Source organism: Martes martes, assembly GCF_963455335.1.
Source record: "Martes martes genome assembly, chromosome: 8".
NCBI classification, from domain to species: Eukaryota; Metazoa; Chordata; class Mammalia; order Carnivora; family Mustelidae; genus Martes; species Martes martes.
The window spans coordinates 136,870,807-136,888,478 of NC_137895.1; the positions used below are offsets into that span (position 1 = coordinate 136,870,807).

The 17,672-nt window shown below is 45.4% G+C and overlaps 1 protein-coding gene across 1 annotated transcript in view; it reads left to right on the forward strand.

Annotated features, from left to right (window-relative positions):
- The first annotated feature begins 622 nt into the window (after window positions 1–622).
- Window positions 623–17,672, forward strand: part of PRKCQ (protein kinase C theta) — a 177,252-nt gene continuing 160,202 nt past the window's right edge. Inside the window, exon 1 of the mRNA XM_080812404.1 lies at window positions 623–767. The gene's annotated coding sequence lies outside the window, so the exon portion shown is untranslated. The remainder of the gene's footprint in view (window positions 768–17,672) is intronic.

Here is a 17,672-nt window from a genome sequence, read left to right on the forward strand (position 1 = left end):
GAGAATAGCTCTGTAATAATATTGGTAACCAGACGTGAAGTTTCTGAATGAAAAACTACCGCTACGGAGTATAGGAAAAACCACCCCGATTATCCTTATCATGATTACCAGTAGTCTCCCCAGCCAGGTGCACAAGTCTTCAAATGACAAGTGCGCTGTGAGGACGTTGCGCTGCAGTCTCAAGGGCTGTCAGATTTAAAGCAACTTTGGAAATTATACGTAAGACCCAGTGTGCAAAATCGGAAAAAAATAAAATCGTAGGTAGGGCACAACCTAGAAAAGACGATCCACCCAAACCTCCTCGCGTAGGTCACTTGAGAAGAAAACTTCAGAACAACGTTGAGCCCTTTCTAGAGTAAAAACAGACAAAAGCGACGAAGTTCTTTTTACCGAACGACCCTGAACCTTCCCCTTCGGAAGGATCGTTTTCGATTTTCAGTTCGGGGAGGCGCAGAACCCCCGCGCGCCCGGCCCGCGGCGGGTGCGCGGCGCCCCTTCCGGCGACCTTCCGCCTCCCCGGGGCGGGGGCGCGCGGAGGGTCGTCCCCGGGCCGAGCGGCAGCCGCGCGGGCGGCGCGGGGGCGGAGCGCGGCCGCGGTGGGAGGGGACGCGGCGCGGGGCGCGGGCTCCGGGGCGGGCGTCCGCGGAGCCCGCTCGGGCGCTCGGGCGGCGGGGTGACGAGCGCCCCCTGGCCGGCGCGGAGCCCCGCCAGAGCCCGCGCGGCCGCCGAGCAGCAGCGCGCAGGGACCCCGGCCGGCCCGCCTGCAGGTAGGTGTCTGGGCGCCGCGTCGCCGGCCGCGGGAGGGCAGGGGGGCGTCGGCGCCGGGCCGGGAGCGCGGCCCGGCGAGCGGGGAGGCCCGTCCGGCACCGGCTCTGAGACGTTCCGGGGCGCGGGGCGCGGGCTGACTGCCGAGCCGCAGAGGGACTGGAGCGCAGCGAACTTGGGGCCACTCGCTTCCTGGGGCTTCTTGCGTGCGGGGGGCGCGAGGTGCTGCGGCCCCCGGCCGTGTGGGCGCCCCGGGGCTGGGGGCGCCTTCTCTTCCTTCTCGGCACCCCCCACCCCTTACCTGAACTGACTGGGGTGGGAGGAGGGAGGGAAGAGAGTGGGAAGTTTTATGTCCTTGGCAAACATCTGGAGGAGAGGCGGGTGATGCGGCTGGTGACCAGTCCGCAGGGGACGGTTCACTTGTTTTCTCGGGGTTTGTGAGAGCCGCGGACGAGGCTGCCAAGACTCACTTCTAAGCAAACTCAAGTTGCTTTTCGAGGGCCTGGAGGAGGGCGAGGCGGCTCCGTGATAGACAGAGGGGAGGGGAAAAAAGTGTCGTTCAGCCCCGTAACCTCAGATGAACCCGTTCGTGTATCAGCGTTCAGGGCCACATGTTAAGAAACTAGAGGTGAATATATTTATTTCATTTAATGTTTAAGACCCCCCAGTTATCAGTGTGAAAGGGACTGTTCGCGCCAAAGGCTTGGGCACTCCCTATAGCCATGAATGAAGAGACGCCCCCAGGCTGGCCCCGCTGGAGACGGATTCCTTCTGCCTTGACCTTTGGGGTTGTCCCGCCCCAGGTGGCGCTAAGGAAACGTTTTGCGCTCGCGGCACAAGCTGCCGAGGTCGGGGTGGTGATGTGGAGGGAGAACCGAGCACTCACTGCTCTCCTCCTTCCGTCCGCCGTCCCCAGCGAGGGTGCTGCACCCCCGGGAGGGCGAAGGTCCTGCCAGCGCCGGGCGCGCGCCCCAGCACGAGTCTGGCCGCCGCTTCACTACTTCTCCCCGTGCTCTGTGCAAGCGGTGACCACCGCCGCCCCTTGCCTGGCAGGGCCGTTGGGGCACCGCAGCCCTGCTCCTCCGCTCCTGGGTCTGCCCCACCCCAACCGTGCCAATCACCATCTTCATTCGTTTCCTAACTCATCTGGGGTAACTGGTAAAGTGGAAGGCTTACTGTGGGTGCTTAATCTCTTTAGAAAATGCTGTGTCTAGTGGGAAAGAGGGTGACGTTCACGAATTTGGTTGCAAATTACTTTTGAAGTTTATGCACAGCTGTTTGAAATCCCTCTGAGATCAGGGCCATTGTCTGAGGCAGGTGTCTGCCGCAGATAGATCTCGTTAGTGCCTTTCTTCTGCTGATTGAGTGTATGTGTGTTTAAAGCCTGGGCATGGGACGACCTTCTCAAACCTTCAAAGCCTCAGCTGTGAAACTCCTCCCAGTTAGCGATTAAGACTAAATTGTTTTGTTTGGTTTGGGGGTGTTGTTTTTTCTGTCTCTTAAATGGTTATCTCTGATTTCAAGAGTCACCTGTTCAGCATTACCAGCCTTTGTTCTCAACCTCCTGCGATTTTTCTTGTTAACTTTTAAAATGTAAAGTTCCAGGGAACACTCTTGTCACCACCCTCTACTCTGTCATGTTCACTTCCGCCACCTTCTTGTGCTATGGTGGCTCAGAATGACAAGTAGTGCTTGGGCAAGCTTCTTTGTCGGATCTCCTACCCGGTCCACCTTCGGCGGACAGAAACTCCCTGATCGAGTGGCTTTGAACGCACGTGGGTCAGTTATTGGACTGTAATTCTTTTCTTTCTGCCATTTCTCCTTCAAATATGCAGGGATATTGTCCAATTAGTTACACCTTGGTCTTTCCTATCATCTCAAAGATTCCTTTCAACACCAATCCTCAGTTTTGCTGAGTCCCCTTGCTTCGTTTTGCTTTGTCCCCTTGCATAGTGCTTTTGTCTTTTGTCATTTTTATTTTATTTTATTTTTTAAGATTTTATTTATTTATTTGATGGACAGAGATCACGAGTAGGTGGGGGGTGGGGTGGGAAGCAGGCTCCCTGCTGAGCAGAGAGCCCAATGCGATGCTCTATCCCAGGACCCTGAGATCATGACCTGAGCGGAAGGCAGAGGTTTTAACCCACTGAGCCACCCAGGCATCCCATCTTTTGTCATTTTTATAAAGGTCCCTCTTTCCGTTGTAATGTATTCTCTGAAGAGATGGGAAAGACATGATTCTTCTGTATAAGGAACTTGATGTTTTATCTGAAATTCTCTGTGGACTGGGTCCAGGATTTTTTTGAGAGTGTGGGCTTATAATGCAACTCTGTAACTGGCACCCAAGAGTAAAATCCCCAAATCCCCTCCTAATGCAGGATTTAATGATAGGACATTTGGCTTCCTTAAAATAGGAAGGAGAATTAGTACTTCCTGTTTTTAATGTATTTCATGTTTTAGACTTACTGATTATGTTGTTTACCCCTGAGAATATTGCTGATAAAGTAATTGCCTGTGACTGTTAATAAGGTTATATTTCATCTCAGCTGATTTTCTTTGTATAGGGTTCAACCTTTTCTTTTTTGGAAGTACTTTTCCTAAATCGTTTAAAACAAAGAAATTGTTATATGATGAAAAATCCCAGAGAACACAGATGTATCATGTGATGCTATATTGATATAATTTTGTTGCCCCAAATCAAATCTGTAACTGAAAGTAAAGAAAGTAGTCTATGGTGACGTACATAGCATTTAACTTCTTTCTGTTTCTGTTCATTATATTAAAATTTCAAATGTTTCATTTTCAAGTAGCAGTGGATCTCATTTTGCCTTTTCATACATATCCTGCTTGTTAAGGAAGAAATCATGAGAAACTGAGAAAAACATTGAGGCAGAAAGGTGAACCAAAAAGGTGTTTTCTTTTTTTTTTTTAATTTAATTTTTTCAGTGTTCCAAGATTCATTGTTTATGCACCACACCCAGTGTTGCATGCAATCGGTGCCCTCCTTAGTACCCACCACCAGGCTCACCCAACCCCCCATCCCCCTCCCCACCAAAACCTTCAGTTTGTTTCTCAGAGTCCACAGTCTCTCGTGGTTCGTCTCCCCTTCCGATTCCCTCCACTTTACTTTTCCTTTCCTTCTCCTAATGTCCTCCATGTTATTCCTTATGTTCAGAAATATGGGCAAAGAAGATATGGTCCATATATACAATGAAACATTATGCCTCCATCAGAAAGGGTGATTACCCAACTTTTGTATCAAAAGGTGTTTTCTTGCACTAAAGGAAACATCTTCATTGTCTCAACACATCAAGCATTAATATACAAATTTACATTGCTGTGTCATCTAAAAATATCCTTAGGACAAAATGAGAATCAGAGACTTCAGAAATTAGGACTAATTTACCCCAGCCTAGAATCATAGATCTCTGTTCTGGGATTAAATTAGCAGATTTGTAATGTACTCCCTTTGGTGGGACATATTTCTACAGGTTGATGTTAATTTTTGAGTTAAGCTAGTCATATTGGTGATTAATGATAATAAAGCCAACAAAAACAAAAAAGTCCAGCTTTTTGATGCATTAGTCCTTATATTTTTATGCCAGTTATGAAACTCAGAATTTTGTATTTGACAAACATTACTATCTCATTTAATCTTGGCAGAGCTTTTATAAATTAGATGTTGTCATCATTTCATTTTATGGGTGAAGAAACGGAGACTCAAGGAAGTCATGTCACTTGCCTGGCTCTCACAGCTGGCATGTGCTGGAGTCGGGTTTGTCTGATTCTGATACTGAGCGGAACAACCTACCAGTTCAAGTGTTTGTTTTTTGTTTTTTTAATTGCAGTAGAATTGTACACATAACGTAAAATTCACCATCTTAATCATTTTGGAATGTACAGTTCATTGGCATTAATTGCATTCATACTGTTGGGCAAGCATCACCACCGTCTGTCCACAGAACTCTTTCATCCTGCAAAACTGAAACTCTGTCTCCATTAACATTCCCTGTTCCCCTCCTTCTAGCCCCTGGCAACCTTCCTCCTCTTTTCTGTCTCTGTGAATTTGACTACTCTAGGCCCCTCATAGAAATGAGTCATATCTTGCTTATTTCACTGGCCATCTTGTCCTTCAGATTCATCGTTGTTGTAGCATATGTCAGAAGTTCCTTCCTTTTTAAGGGCTGAGTAATATTCCACTGTGTGTATATATCCTGTTTTGTTTATCCATTCATCTGTTCAGGGACACTCGGGTTGCTTCCACATTTTGGTTTACATATAAAAATGCTTTGAACGTGGGTGTATCATATCTCTTTGAGTCTCTGCTTTAAATTGTTTTGACTGGATTAAATGGTAATTCTATGTTTAATTTTCTGAGGAAACATCGTACTGTTTTCCACAGTGGTGGCACCATTTCATATCCTCGCTGTGCATAAAGATTTTGGGTTCTCCCCATCTTCACCAACACTTGATATTTTCTGATTTTTGTTTGTTTGGATGGTGGTCACCCTAATGTGTTGTGAGGTGGTAACCAATGAACTTTTTTACAGAATTGCTTGAGGGGTCTATGGACTGATGCTACTCCTCAATTTATTGGTTTTTCCTTCCTCTCCTGTGCTTGTATACTTTTCTCTAGTCAGAATCATTGGAAGAACTACTATTCACGCATCCCCTGAAGGAATAGGGAACCCGTAGGCAGGAGGGCTCCTGAAAGATAAAAGGTCCCTCCAAGTAAGGTTGCCCCTACTTCCATGAAGGAGCTCATGATTTAGAAATAAATTGTTGTCAAGAATAAAGTAAGCATGGCATTCGTGCTAGTAACTCTAAATATGTAGAACAGACCCTTTGCAGATTAAAAGTTAAAATTATCTCCTGCATGCAAGCAAAAGCAGACAAATTCTCAGGACAATGGAGAGAGCCAAAAGGCTGAGGGCTGTGCTTTAATTCATCAGGCTTTTGTTATGAGCCTCAGAACCACACACTGTCCTGTATAATCCGTAGGGGAAATGCGTACAAGTCAAGAGGAAATTATAAGGAAGTGTGATAATTTCATCATGTATCTATATTGCTATATGTCAGTTTATAATATTACGGCGTGTAACTGTATGATGTATCTGTTTATTTCTTGTCTGTTTCCTTCTCTAGAACGGGGCTAGTGTTTCATCCATTGCTGTATCTCTAGGTGCTGTAGCAGGGCCTGGCACATAGTAGGCCCTCAGTGCAGAGTGAGTGTGGACTTGCTACCCTGTGGGTGTACTTGGGAGAACCTCGATTTGGGGTAGCTGAGAAGATACCTCAGGAGAAGTGATGGCTCAGGTAGACGGCCCTAAGCCAGGTGAGGGTGTTCCAGAAGCTGGGAAAGGTATTTGTAGAGAATGGCCTGACAGCGTGTGAGCATGACATCTTAGCAAAGGAAAGGAATATAGTCTGGTCTGAGCACAGCAGGTGAGAGCAAGAGAGCAGGGAAAGCCTAGGGACTCCCCTCAAAATGTGTTTGCAGCACCCACTACACTCTTTAGTTAAAAGGATAAAGAGCAGACCCTTAACTGTCCCTGGCTCTCTTATCCTTTGCTCATCTCCAGCCCTCTGAGCCGTTCACCCTGAGTGAGGACTAAAAGAAGTGCCTAGTCAGTAGAAGCTCTCAGGGCACTGGTGATTCCTGAGCAAACCAAGTGCTATGAATTTATGGTCAGATAAGATGACTCTTCACAGGACAGGTGATCAAGAAGCCAAGAAATGTCTTCTTGCAGTTTTGGGAGAAGTTCATTTAGTCATGTGTTTTCCAATTTTGGAACAGTAGTCTTCAACCTTTTCCATTCCGTGGTCCATGTATGGACTGATTTCAGTGATAGCAAAGCAGCGCTCTTCTGCCATGTTTTTTAAACTGCAAGACATGATCCATTATTGGATTATGAAATTAATTTATTGACTTATGATGAACATATCTTTAAAAATGAAATAGAATGGAACAGAAAACACTAGACCCCACTTTGTGTAGCGAGAGTAATTATTTCATGAAGTTTTATGTCATGGAATTTCGGGCATATTCAATCTGTTTCTTACCTAAACATTTGAAAATTACAGACTTATGGCATTTAGTTTTCTAGACCATTCCTGTTAAGTCATAGAATCCCATAAACTCTGGGCAGGAGGGAAGAAGGAAAAATAGAAAAGAAAGTGACATGTGTTGAGCGTGAACTGTGGCAAGTGCCTGGATACAGGGGATCCTTTACTCCCGAAGCCTGTGCATCAGGCGGGTCATTGGCGATTTACAGAGGGAACATGAATCTTGTAGAGGTTAAGAAACTCGATCAGGGGTCACACAACAAATCACTAGCAGCGAGCCCTGATCTTTTGGCTCCTAATTTAATATTCTTTTTATGCCTCTGCGGCATATGTGGGTTGTATTCTCCAAGTTTGTTCGTCGTTGGCTGTTTGTGGGAGGTACTTTCTTGGGGCAGGTGTTGTAACCATATTCCACGTCGTTAGGAAGAATGTAAACTTTGAGCTATATCCCATCAGCTTCTTCAAGGACTAGATCGGTCAGGAAAAAATAGTGTTGATTATACGGACCAAGGATCATTCAACCTGAAGTTGACAAAAGTGAAAACAGCTACTCCTTCCCCCCGCCCCCCTCCAAAGTTTTTCCCCAGAGCTGGAAGAAGACGAGCATGAGCGGTGCCATGTGAGATAGTGTGCTTTCCTTTCTGAAGCTAGGACCCCTGAGGCTATGACTGAATCCAACTGTCTACTTTCTCCAGTGTGTATACAGAGATTGATGAGTTTTAATGGACAAAATTGTGCAACTATGCAAATTCATGATGCTCTAATTCCATGATTTCCACCTTCAGCCAGGCTCTCGGGCTTTCCCCGGTCAACTCTGCTTGCTTTCTACAGCCCTTTTGACCATCCTCTGATACCCCATCCCCTTACTCTCAGCCCCTTGCCTTGCTTCCTGCTTTGCTGAGAAAAATGGAAGTTTTCCTGATGAGATCAGCCCGCCTTTGTGATCCCAAGGCTGCAATCTAACTTCATCTGGGTCTCCCCTCCCGTCCTCCTCTCCTTTTCACAGTGAAAAAAAAAAAAAAAATCACCTCCTGGCTAATGTTCCTCCTCCACTGGTGCTCTGGGATCCATTCCTTCCTCATTCTTGGGCATCTCATTCTCCTGACTCTCCTCTCTCATCTGTGTTTTCCTTCCCTCCCTCATCACTGGCTCCATTCTCATTGCATCAAACGTGCTTAAACCCCTTTCTTCTTTGAAGGAAAAGACTGTCCTTCCTCTAGGTACTTTCTTCTCTCTTTCCTCCTCACAACCAAACTCCTTAAATTGTCCTGTCTGCCTGCTACTCTGTTTTCCTCACTGCACATGTCCTGGCCTCAGGCATCTGGCTTTGCCTCTCCTAACTCTTAGGAAACTGTGGCTCACACTCCCAGTGCTCACCCTTGCTGAAGTCTCTTCCTCCCTTGACTTCTCTGCAACAGACCATGCACTGAACTCTCCTGCATTCTTGAAGCAACGTTTCCCTTCCATCCCCTTTCTCGTTGTTCTTCCTTCTTCCCTTCTTTGAAATCTCCTCTCCGTTCTGTTCCCGGAAGGCTGGTGAGCCTCAATTCTCTCTCCCCATGGCAACCGCATCTCTCACTCATCTCAGGCACCATCTCCTCGCTGACCACTACCCAAAGTTACCTATCCAAAGTTCTGCTGATCTTCTTCTGCCACTAGTTGATGTACACATTCAATACCGAATGCCCCAAATGGAACACATCACCTTCCCCTTTCTCTTGCTGCAAATATCTCCCTCCCACTCTTTTCTGTACCTGGCATTGGCATCACCTCTTCTCACACAAGCAGAAATCTGGATGTTTTTACTTGACTCCTCACCTCCATAGCTCACCCAAAATCACATTCTATCAGTTCCACCCCCTGAATCTCTTTATTCCATCCACCCTTTCCCACCTCTCTTTCTCCAGGCTGTTTACAGACCAACACCATTTCTCTTCTGTGTGTCACTTCTGGAACTTTCTACGTGGCCTCTGTTCCTATAGAGAGGTTCTCCCTGTTGCAGCTGGAAGAACCCTTCTAGGACCCAGATCTGAGCATGTCACTCCTGGCTTTAAACTCCAGTGGCTGCCCAATATACTTGGAAGGAAACCCAGGCTTTGTAACACGAACTGGAGGGTTCTAGTCGATCTACACTCCCCTGTCCTCTCAAGCAGCACACTCATCACATTCTTCCAAGTCCAAGCCTCTTTGTGTTCCTTAGGGGTCCCATACATGGTCATTGCCTCATGAACTTTTTGCTCAACCTCTAACGCCCCCCTTCCTTTGGCAAATTCCTGTACATCTTCAGCCCCTGTCTTAGACACCTTCCCCTTAGAATGCTTCTCTTCATCCTGTAAATTTGGGTTTTGTTTCCTTCCACATGTTCTTAAAAGACATATGAGATCATTCCTATAAAGTACTTAGCACCATGTGTGGCACTTAGTAAGCAAATAACAAGTGTTCGTGACCACAGCACTTACACAGTATTGCCATTGTTTGTTTATTTTTAGATTTCCTGAACAGACTACAAGCTTGATGAGGGCAAATGCCACATTTCCACTTATTCTCTGTTGAATCCCTAGCATCTGGTGTATAATCAGTGCTTAATAAATATTTGTGGGATAAATGAGCCATAAATTTTAGAACCTGTCATGTCTAAGAGACTACATGCTAAGTGATAAGAGAAAGGAATCCTAATCTAGAGAGTTTTAATATGTGCGCAAGAGCATCATTATCATCTTGGCCAGTCCTGTGGGTCTATGGATTTGTCTGGATAAATTCTAGAAAGTAAGACTTGGAGGTGATGGGAACATTCAAAGATGCTAAAAGACAATTTGCTGCAAGATAAAAAACTCCCATCTTCCCTCCTTACGGTGTGATTTTTTTTTCTCCCTCCATCAGTCTCCCTCCATCAGTCTCTCTCCAGTTTCTCACTTTAATGACCACTATCATGGCAACAATAAAAAAGAAAAAAAGACTAAGTCAAGAATGATCAGGAAATAAAAGGCAATATTAAAATATTCTGAAATATCCTACAAGCAAAAGGATGAGGCAATAGGTAAACATTAAACGTAGATATACCGATAACCCAAAAGTTATTTTAATAAAAGGAAAATATTAAAGGATAAAAAAGGTAAAACATTTTTAATGAGACAATAAAAGATTTTAAGAAATCTTCAGAAAAAAATCACAATTATCTTAAAAATTCATTAAAGCAGGTAATAGCAAGAAAGGTAAAAAGTAAAAGCTTAAATCCAAGAATTCGGATGATAAAGTGCCAAAGATAAAATCATTGAAAGCAGTTAAAGAAAAATGTTTTAAAAATACGGAATAGGGGCGCCTGGGTGGCTCAGTCATTAAGCAGCTGCCTTCGGCTCAGGTCATGATCCCGGGGTCCTGGGATCAAGCCCCACATCGGGCTCCGTGCTCGGCAGGAGGCCTCCTTCTCCCTCTCTCTCACTCTCTCTCTCTCCATCAAATAAAGAAATAAAATCTTAGAAAAAAAAATAAGTTATTTAGGGGGACTCATTTACTGGCAGGATAACCAAAAAATATTGGAACCAAGGGAAAAAATACCATAATCTTTCCAAAGAAGATAAAAAATGAATCTCAACACTAATAAAACTTAATGGGCACATGCAGAGGTTCCTACCAATAAGTAAGCCAAAGCTAAAACAATGTTCAAACTGGAGTTTAGGACTCTGGCTTATAACAAAAAAAGCCCGTGTAACCTCTGTGGGATTTCGGAGGCAGATTTCAAAGGACGCTTTGTTACATGAATGGCATTGTGTTTCGGGGAAACTACTGTGAGTTCCATTGTGACATTTCCCTCCTGTGGAAGGAGGACTGGCATAAAGTCAACTAAGGGAGACCAAAGAGTTAGCTCACCTTTGCCTGTGGACTAAGGGAGACGACGCGACTCACTGTGTAAGACTTAGACTTCTCTGCGTTCCGGCCCCATAATGGCTTCACCATCCAAAGTATCCTGCTTCCCTTGGGAAATAAGAGAATAAGGTAGCCCCCCAAACTCTAAGCGTATTCTTTCTTCTGCTCGTGAAGAACTCTCCGCACTCGTAGTCTCTTTGGGCAACTACGAAAAGTGTCTTTTTGTGTTACGCCTTTGCGGTGTAGCGTGCAACGCGTTGACCCTCTCTCTTGTACTTTCTTGCGTCTCCGAGGACTTGCAGTTTCCATCCAGCTCACAACCAGAGATCAGTAATGATATTTTAATTCCGTTATTATCTCCTGAGTCAGCCCACCTAAGGGCACGTGGCAGGCCTTCCATTTCGCTTTCTTTAGCTCAGAGCTCAGAGCGCAGAGCTCGGGCTGCATCCGGAGCTGAGGCAGGGAATGGATTTTATTTACCTCCAGCTGTCAGCGTGAAGCATTCTATCAAGATCCCATTTCTCAGGGCCCTGACCTCCGCCGTTTTTGTCCATATTTGCAAGGTGAGGTGTAGGGACCTCACCGAAAAGTGGTTCACGGAGCTAAGTACATTGTGGCGATTTGCTGTGCCGACTTCTGGTAGCCACAAGTCCCTACTTGGGCATCTGCGGCTGCCTCCCTCCCCTCACTAGTTCTCTGGTGCCTTCTCTGCTCATCATTCCCCAGGTTCCTTGCTAAATGGGGACATATGGTAGTCAGCGCACAGGGTATTAAGAATCTGAATCAGAGCCTCCCCGTCAGTGGAAGAGACTGGAGAGGAGCTGTTGGGTCTCGTGGCATCGCCCTTTGCCCCCTGCCCTTGTCCTGCTTTTCCAGAGACCCACCAGTCTTTCTCGGCCATCCGACTGGGAAGGCAGAGAGGAAGATCAGAGACACGGCTGTGAAAACAGAGTTCTCAATCCAGTTTTGCGGTATGGATCAAAAGATACACGAAGTGATTGATGGGTCTCTAGGATGTCTCTCGGATTCCTCCTGATCCTAATATTTTGTAGATCCTAATATTTGTAATATTTTTGGTTTCCTGGGTTCCTTTGATATCCGCATATTCCAATCAGATATCACCGGGCACCTGGGGGGGGTACAGTATTGGGTAAGTGTCAAGGTTGCCAGGCCCCGGCGAGCCCGTTTGTAAGCCTTGGTGACTAGGCTATGTGGTGAGCGAATGTCACCAAGAGAGGCATGTGTAACCCGTCACCCAGTGGAACCTTAGTCACCTGACTAGGGTGAGTCCCCTGAGCTCCAAAGCCGTCCAGCGACTGTTCTGACTTTGTAACAAGAAAACATCTTTCCTTCGGTCTTAGCGAAGATTAACATGCCAAATTTTCTCAAATGCCGAACAGCCGAGTTTCCTTGAAGTCCTGGTTCTCCAAAAGGAACAACCTGACTTCCTCAGCGGATTTTGTTTCTGGAAGATAAAACAATGAGGAATAATAGCAGCCAGACAGAATCTTCTAACCACTAAGAATGGGAATTTTTAAAAATTTGTTCTGCGTTAGTCATTCAAAAACAAGAATAAATCGACACAGATTTCTTTTTTAAGATTTTTATTTGTTTATTTGACAGAGAGAGAGAGAGAGGTCACAAGTAGGCAGAGAGGCCAGCAGAGACAGAGGGGGAAGCAGGCTCCCTGCTGAGCAGAGAGCCTGAGTCGGGGCTCGATCCCAGGACCCTGAGATCATGACCTGAGCCAAAGGCAGAGGCTTAACCCACTGAGCCACCCAGGCACCCCGACACGGATTTTTTATACACATTAAGGCTATTTAGAAGGGATGATATGCATAGTAAACATAAATGAGTTTTTTCATAAGAGGAACTTGAGGGGCACCTGGGTGGCTCAGTCAGTTAAGCATCTGCCTTCAGCTCAGGTCAAGATTCCAGGTCCCAGGATCGAGCCCTGTATTGGGCTCCGTGCTCAGTGGGCAGTCTTGCTAACTCCCTTTCCTTCTGTGTTCCCTCTGTTGCTTCTCTCGAGCTTGCTCTCTGTGTCAAATAAATCTTAAAAAAAAAAAAAAAAAAAAGGAGCGTGAATCACTCTACCCCTTACATATAACTGAGCCAATCCTAGATTTTTGTAAAAATCCTTTTAATGTTGATGAAATAATTCAGTGAGAAAGAACTTGCATAATCCCAAATTCTGAAGCAGAGGCAGCATAAGTGTTTGCTAAAGGCATAGCCCAAGATTCTTGAACCTTCCTTCCTCTGTTCCAATAAAGAGAAGGATGTTACTACTGAGATCTTTCCTAGTTCCTAAGCACTGAGATTTGTTAATGTTTATAGTACACTTGAGATCGGAGCAAACGTGCTTTAGAAGAGTAAGCCACATGAGCAGTAGGAAAAGGTTTTTTGTCTCCTGTTAAAATAAATGCGATGTATATGGCACACAAAAAATTCCTATATTGCTAAGTATAAATTAGTGTATAATTTTAGAAATTAATGAACTAAAAGGCATCCGTTAACAGTTTCTCATGGGCAGAGCTGGCAATGAGACATGTCTACGCATGACATCATATTTGAATTTTATTATTTCAATAGAAAGGAGGGGAAGAAGGGAAGCCCCTTCTCTTCAGAGAACAGACTACAAGTATTCAGCACAGAGAGGATATATGTTTATTTAAATATATAAAATCAATTTTCTCCTGGAAATATACCGTCGATATTTTCTTTTGGAGAGATAATCTAGTCCTTTAGGTCTAAATATCTAGACCTAGAGAGAGATCACAGTATTTATTCAAGTACTGGACTATCTCAAGACACTTCACCATACAGCTCTGAAAGCAAATTATGAAGAATCATCAAACATCCTGCAGGTTCAGTGAGTGAAACATGTGTGTGTTTGGATATCTGTCTGAAAACTACCACCAGGAAAATTTAGATGGCACTCCAGGGAATTGTAATCCACACACCACATTTTCTTAGCTTTTTGCAAGGTAGACTCAGAGGACTACATTTCCTAAGACCCTCCTTTTAAAAAGCTTGAGCACTCATCAGTTAAGTGTGACATAGGCTTGAAATGAGATTTGGTAATAAGTCATCAATAGTGAAGGACAAGTTGACACATGTTGATAGTGGACCAGGGCTGTTGCCCTGAAGTTGTCAGAGTTGCAGTTTTTTATTTATCTGACATGTATTTATTTGGCTCAGAAGGTTGCTTTGGATATCAATCCCTGTAGGATGAATTTACCCCAAAACTTAGTAACTTAATATCATTTCATTTGTTCATGATGGTGTGGATCAGGAATGTGGGCTGCCTCTGTTCCTCGGGGCATTACCTGGGGTCTCTCACGAGATTGTGGACAGACAGGAAATGTGCTCACTCATGTTTGGCTCCTAGCAGGTATGGCTAGAAGACAGGGACCACCCACTCCCTCCCTTGCTCTGTGTAGCTACTTTGAGCTTCTTTTTCGTGGTGATTAGAGCCTAAGAGTGAGTGTTCTGAGTGCACAAAGGCCAAAGCTGAGATGTCTTAGGGGCCAAACTGAGAATTCACAGAGCATCACTCCTGACCCATTCGCCTGGTCAGGAAGTCAAGGCCAGCCAAGGTCATGAGCAGGGGCAGTAGGCTGCACCCCTCTGGGGTGAGGCCAAGCAGCATTGCAGAAGAGCTGTGGAGGGGGCATTATGGTCATAGCCGTCTTGGGAGACGCGGTCTAGCCCAAGACATTAGGCTGTCAGGGAAACCATTTCATGAGGGTGACCTCGTGTTGGTCTTCCAAGTTGTAGCCTCCATGTGGCTCTTCCCACGCACACCACACTGTGCTGATGGAGAAGCTGACAAACCCACCATCTGAGGCAGACTACCACTTGACAAGTCATGGTTACTCCACACCACCCTTAGAATGCAATTCAGACCCTTGGCATGGCTTGCCAGGCCCTTTCTACCCTGTCCCTCACGTGCTTCTGTGACCTCCCCACTCGAAGGCTTACACGCCCTGTTCTTCAGCTGTCTCTGGGGTAGCAGTGCTCCACGTGGGACCATGTGCTGCCATGCCCTGCTTCCCACCAGAGTCCCGTCCCCCAACACTCACACATCCCCCATGTGCCTGGGGTCCTGCAGTGATAGCACTGCCCCCACCCCACCCCCCTCCCCAACCCCAGCCCCACAGGCGTCTGTCTCTCATTCCACCATCCAGCCCTTCCCCTTGCGAATAGGCCCCTCCATGAGCGCTTGGTACCATTTACTGATGTCACCATCCCAGTGCAATGGCAGAGCTGCAGAGTGCCTTCTGGAGAGCCCAGAGAACCCCAAACAGGAGGAAGGTGGGTGTGATGAGGAAGGTGAGCCGTGTGATAGAGCCTGAGTGGCGGGTCCAGTGCCACCAAAGTGCAGACAGAGAATGCGCTAGATGAGATACAAGCACAGTCAGTGAACGAGAAAATTCCACTGGATGTGGGGAAGATCCAGACGTGTCGTGGTTAAGCACAAAGCAGTGAACAGAGGGCCTTCCGTCAGACCGCCCTGTGGCCTCTGCAGGGATGTGCAAGGAGTGCCCCTCGAGGGTGCCCTGGACCTGAAAACGGGACACCCCGATCCAAACAATGTGTGGCTCTCAGGAAGTGACCAACCATCCCAAGAGGGCAGAGGAGATGCTGAGTAGAGAGAAGGGAAGAGCTTGCATCTAGGAAAGTGTGTGGGACCGTCCCTTGGGGGAATGCCTTCATCCGTGAGCTCAGTTGACTGCATCCCATGAACATGACACAGACGGTGATGTGCTTGGCTTTGGCAAAGAGGACCTGGTGTGACTGATGTGACTGGTGTTGACTGAGGTGACCCCTAAGCCCGACCAAGGGAGACTTACCTTGAAAGAACCCATAGTCTTCTTCCGACTGAACAAATATAAAGGAAGTAATCATCGTGTGGAAATGTTTTTCCGTATACCAGATACTGCTCAGCTGAACTTATATCCATTAGCTCGCTTGGGGTAGGTCCTCTCATTGTCCTCATTTTACAGATGAGGTCATGGGTAAAATAGCTGGTTCAAGGTCACAGAACTCCTAAGTGGCGGAGCTAGAATGCCATCACAGGCAGCTTGATGCTATGGTCTCTGTTCTTATTCTACTTGGCTAAACCTGAGTTTGGCAATATACTCTAGCTACTGACTCATTTTTTTAAAAATGCTACCTGACATCAGTGTTAATTCTGAGAAGTGAGTTTTGAGAGTTCCTCTTCTCTTTATATCTCAATTACTTTGGGGGCACATTTAAAAATGGCAAATTCTATCATATGTGGACACTCACATGTACATGTCTACAAATAGCTAGAACTTGGAAAGAGCTGTGAGAAGAATGTTTGTTTAATTAGAAGTGAGTGAGAAATGCAGCCATATTAACATTCCTTGGTAATCACTTTGAAGTCTGAACTTCAGTCTTATGGGATCATTCTGGAAATTGGAAGAATGATGTATTGTTATACTGTGAGATACACTTAAATCGTTTCTAGCATATGCCTGATGTGACTGCGTAATTTGCTTTTTAGTCAGTGAGTTGTCACATCTGCGAATCACTAATAAGGTTCACATTAAGGTTTTGATCCTTTTAGGTCTAATATTTATTATTTGAAAAATTCCTGGAGCCCAAGATTCTGAAAAGTTCAGAGATACCTCTATTTAAGAAAACATTACTTTTGTCAGTATTTTCCAGAGATTAATTTTTAAAATCCCAAGAAATCTGTACTTTTATCTTTTTTTGTTGGGTTGCAAAATAAAATCAGAAACACAATAGATGCTTCATATTTGAGCCAATGGACAATTTTCAGATGTTGAGCAATTCATTGAATTTAAATAATAGCCCTCAAAATATAGAAATGGGAAACTTATAACAACAACCAAGGCACAGGACATCATGATTCATGATCTCAGAGACAGAAACAAAGTATCTACATTTTGTATGCCTTCTATCTTAACCTTATCCTTCTGTCCTTCGTGGACCCCTGATGTGCCAGCTTGCAACCAGGACTTTTAAAGGACTTATGGATTCAGCCACAGAGGAAGGGAAGAAGCTGTGAAAAGAACAGAGGTGGTTTTTTTTTTCCCCCCCTCAAAGTGGACTTCCCAGCAAATCCAAGGGTGACCACCTTTGGAATGCCACTTCCTCCCTGATCTCAAAATACCTCCTGTTACACTGCCAAAAAGTTCTCACTTCACTTTATTCCCATACCTGAAATTCTGCCAACTAGAAGTTAAAGGAACGTAGGTCCTCTTAGAAATGCCAGTCCTGGTGAGGTTTCCCTCTGATGTTAGAGGGACTTGCTCGTTAACTTAGAGAGGATGGGAATCTTCATGAGAAGGAAGGCTGGAATTTATTCAGTCAACAGATATGAATTGATCAAGCACATAATTGATTAGGGGTCGGTGACTGATCTAGGTGTTGGGAGCACAGGGGAAAAAGAGGGCCCTGCGTGAAGCTTACTTTCTTTTGCAAGAGAAAGACAATATAAATGAGATCATTTAGATTATGACAGTGCTATGAAGTAATAGTGAAGAAGGGAAAGATCTCAACAGGCAACTTTCTGGGATGTGGCCTGCTCTTAGAGCACCACATGCTTTGTCTTTATGGACAGTGAGGGAGAGGAAAAATATCTGATAGGTACTTACGGCCACAAAATTATGGCTTTAAAAAAAGGGTGCAGACGTGTCATGAGATGACATAGAAAAGGTGTAATCTGTCCTTCCCCAGTCCCAGATAACGTATAATTCTCATCTTCTGCATTCTTCCTGGGGCCGTGGCTTCTTCTCCATTGCTGTGTTCCTCTGTTGGTACATGCCTGGGAGGCAGTAAGTGGTGCATAAATATTTCTTTCTCTCTCTCTCTCCCTTAGGGTCCGTTAGGAATCGGACTTTAGGATTCCTGTTAGTAATGAGGAGCTAAGGAGATACACCTTTTCTTTCTTTTTTTTTTTTTTAAGATTATTTATTTATCAG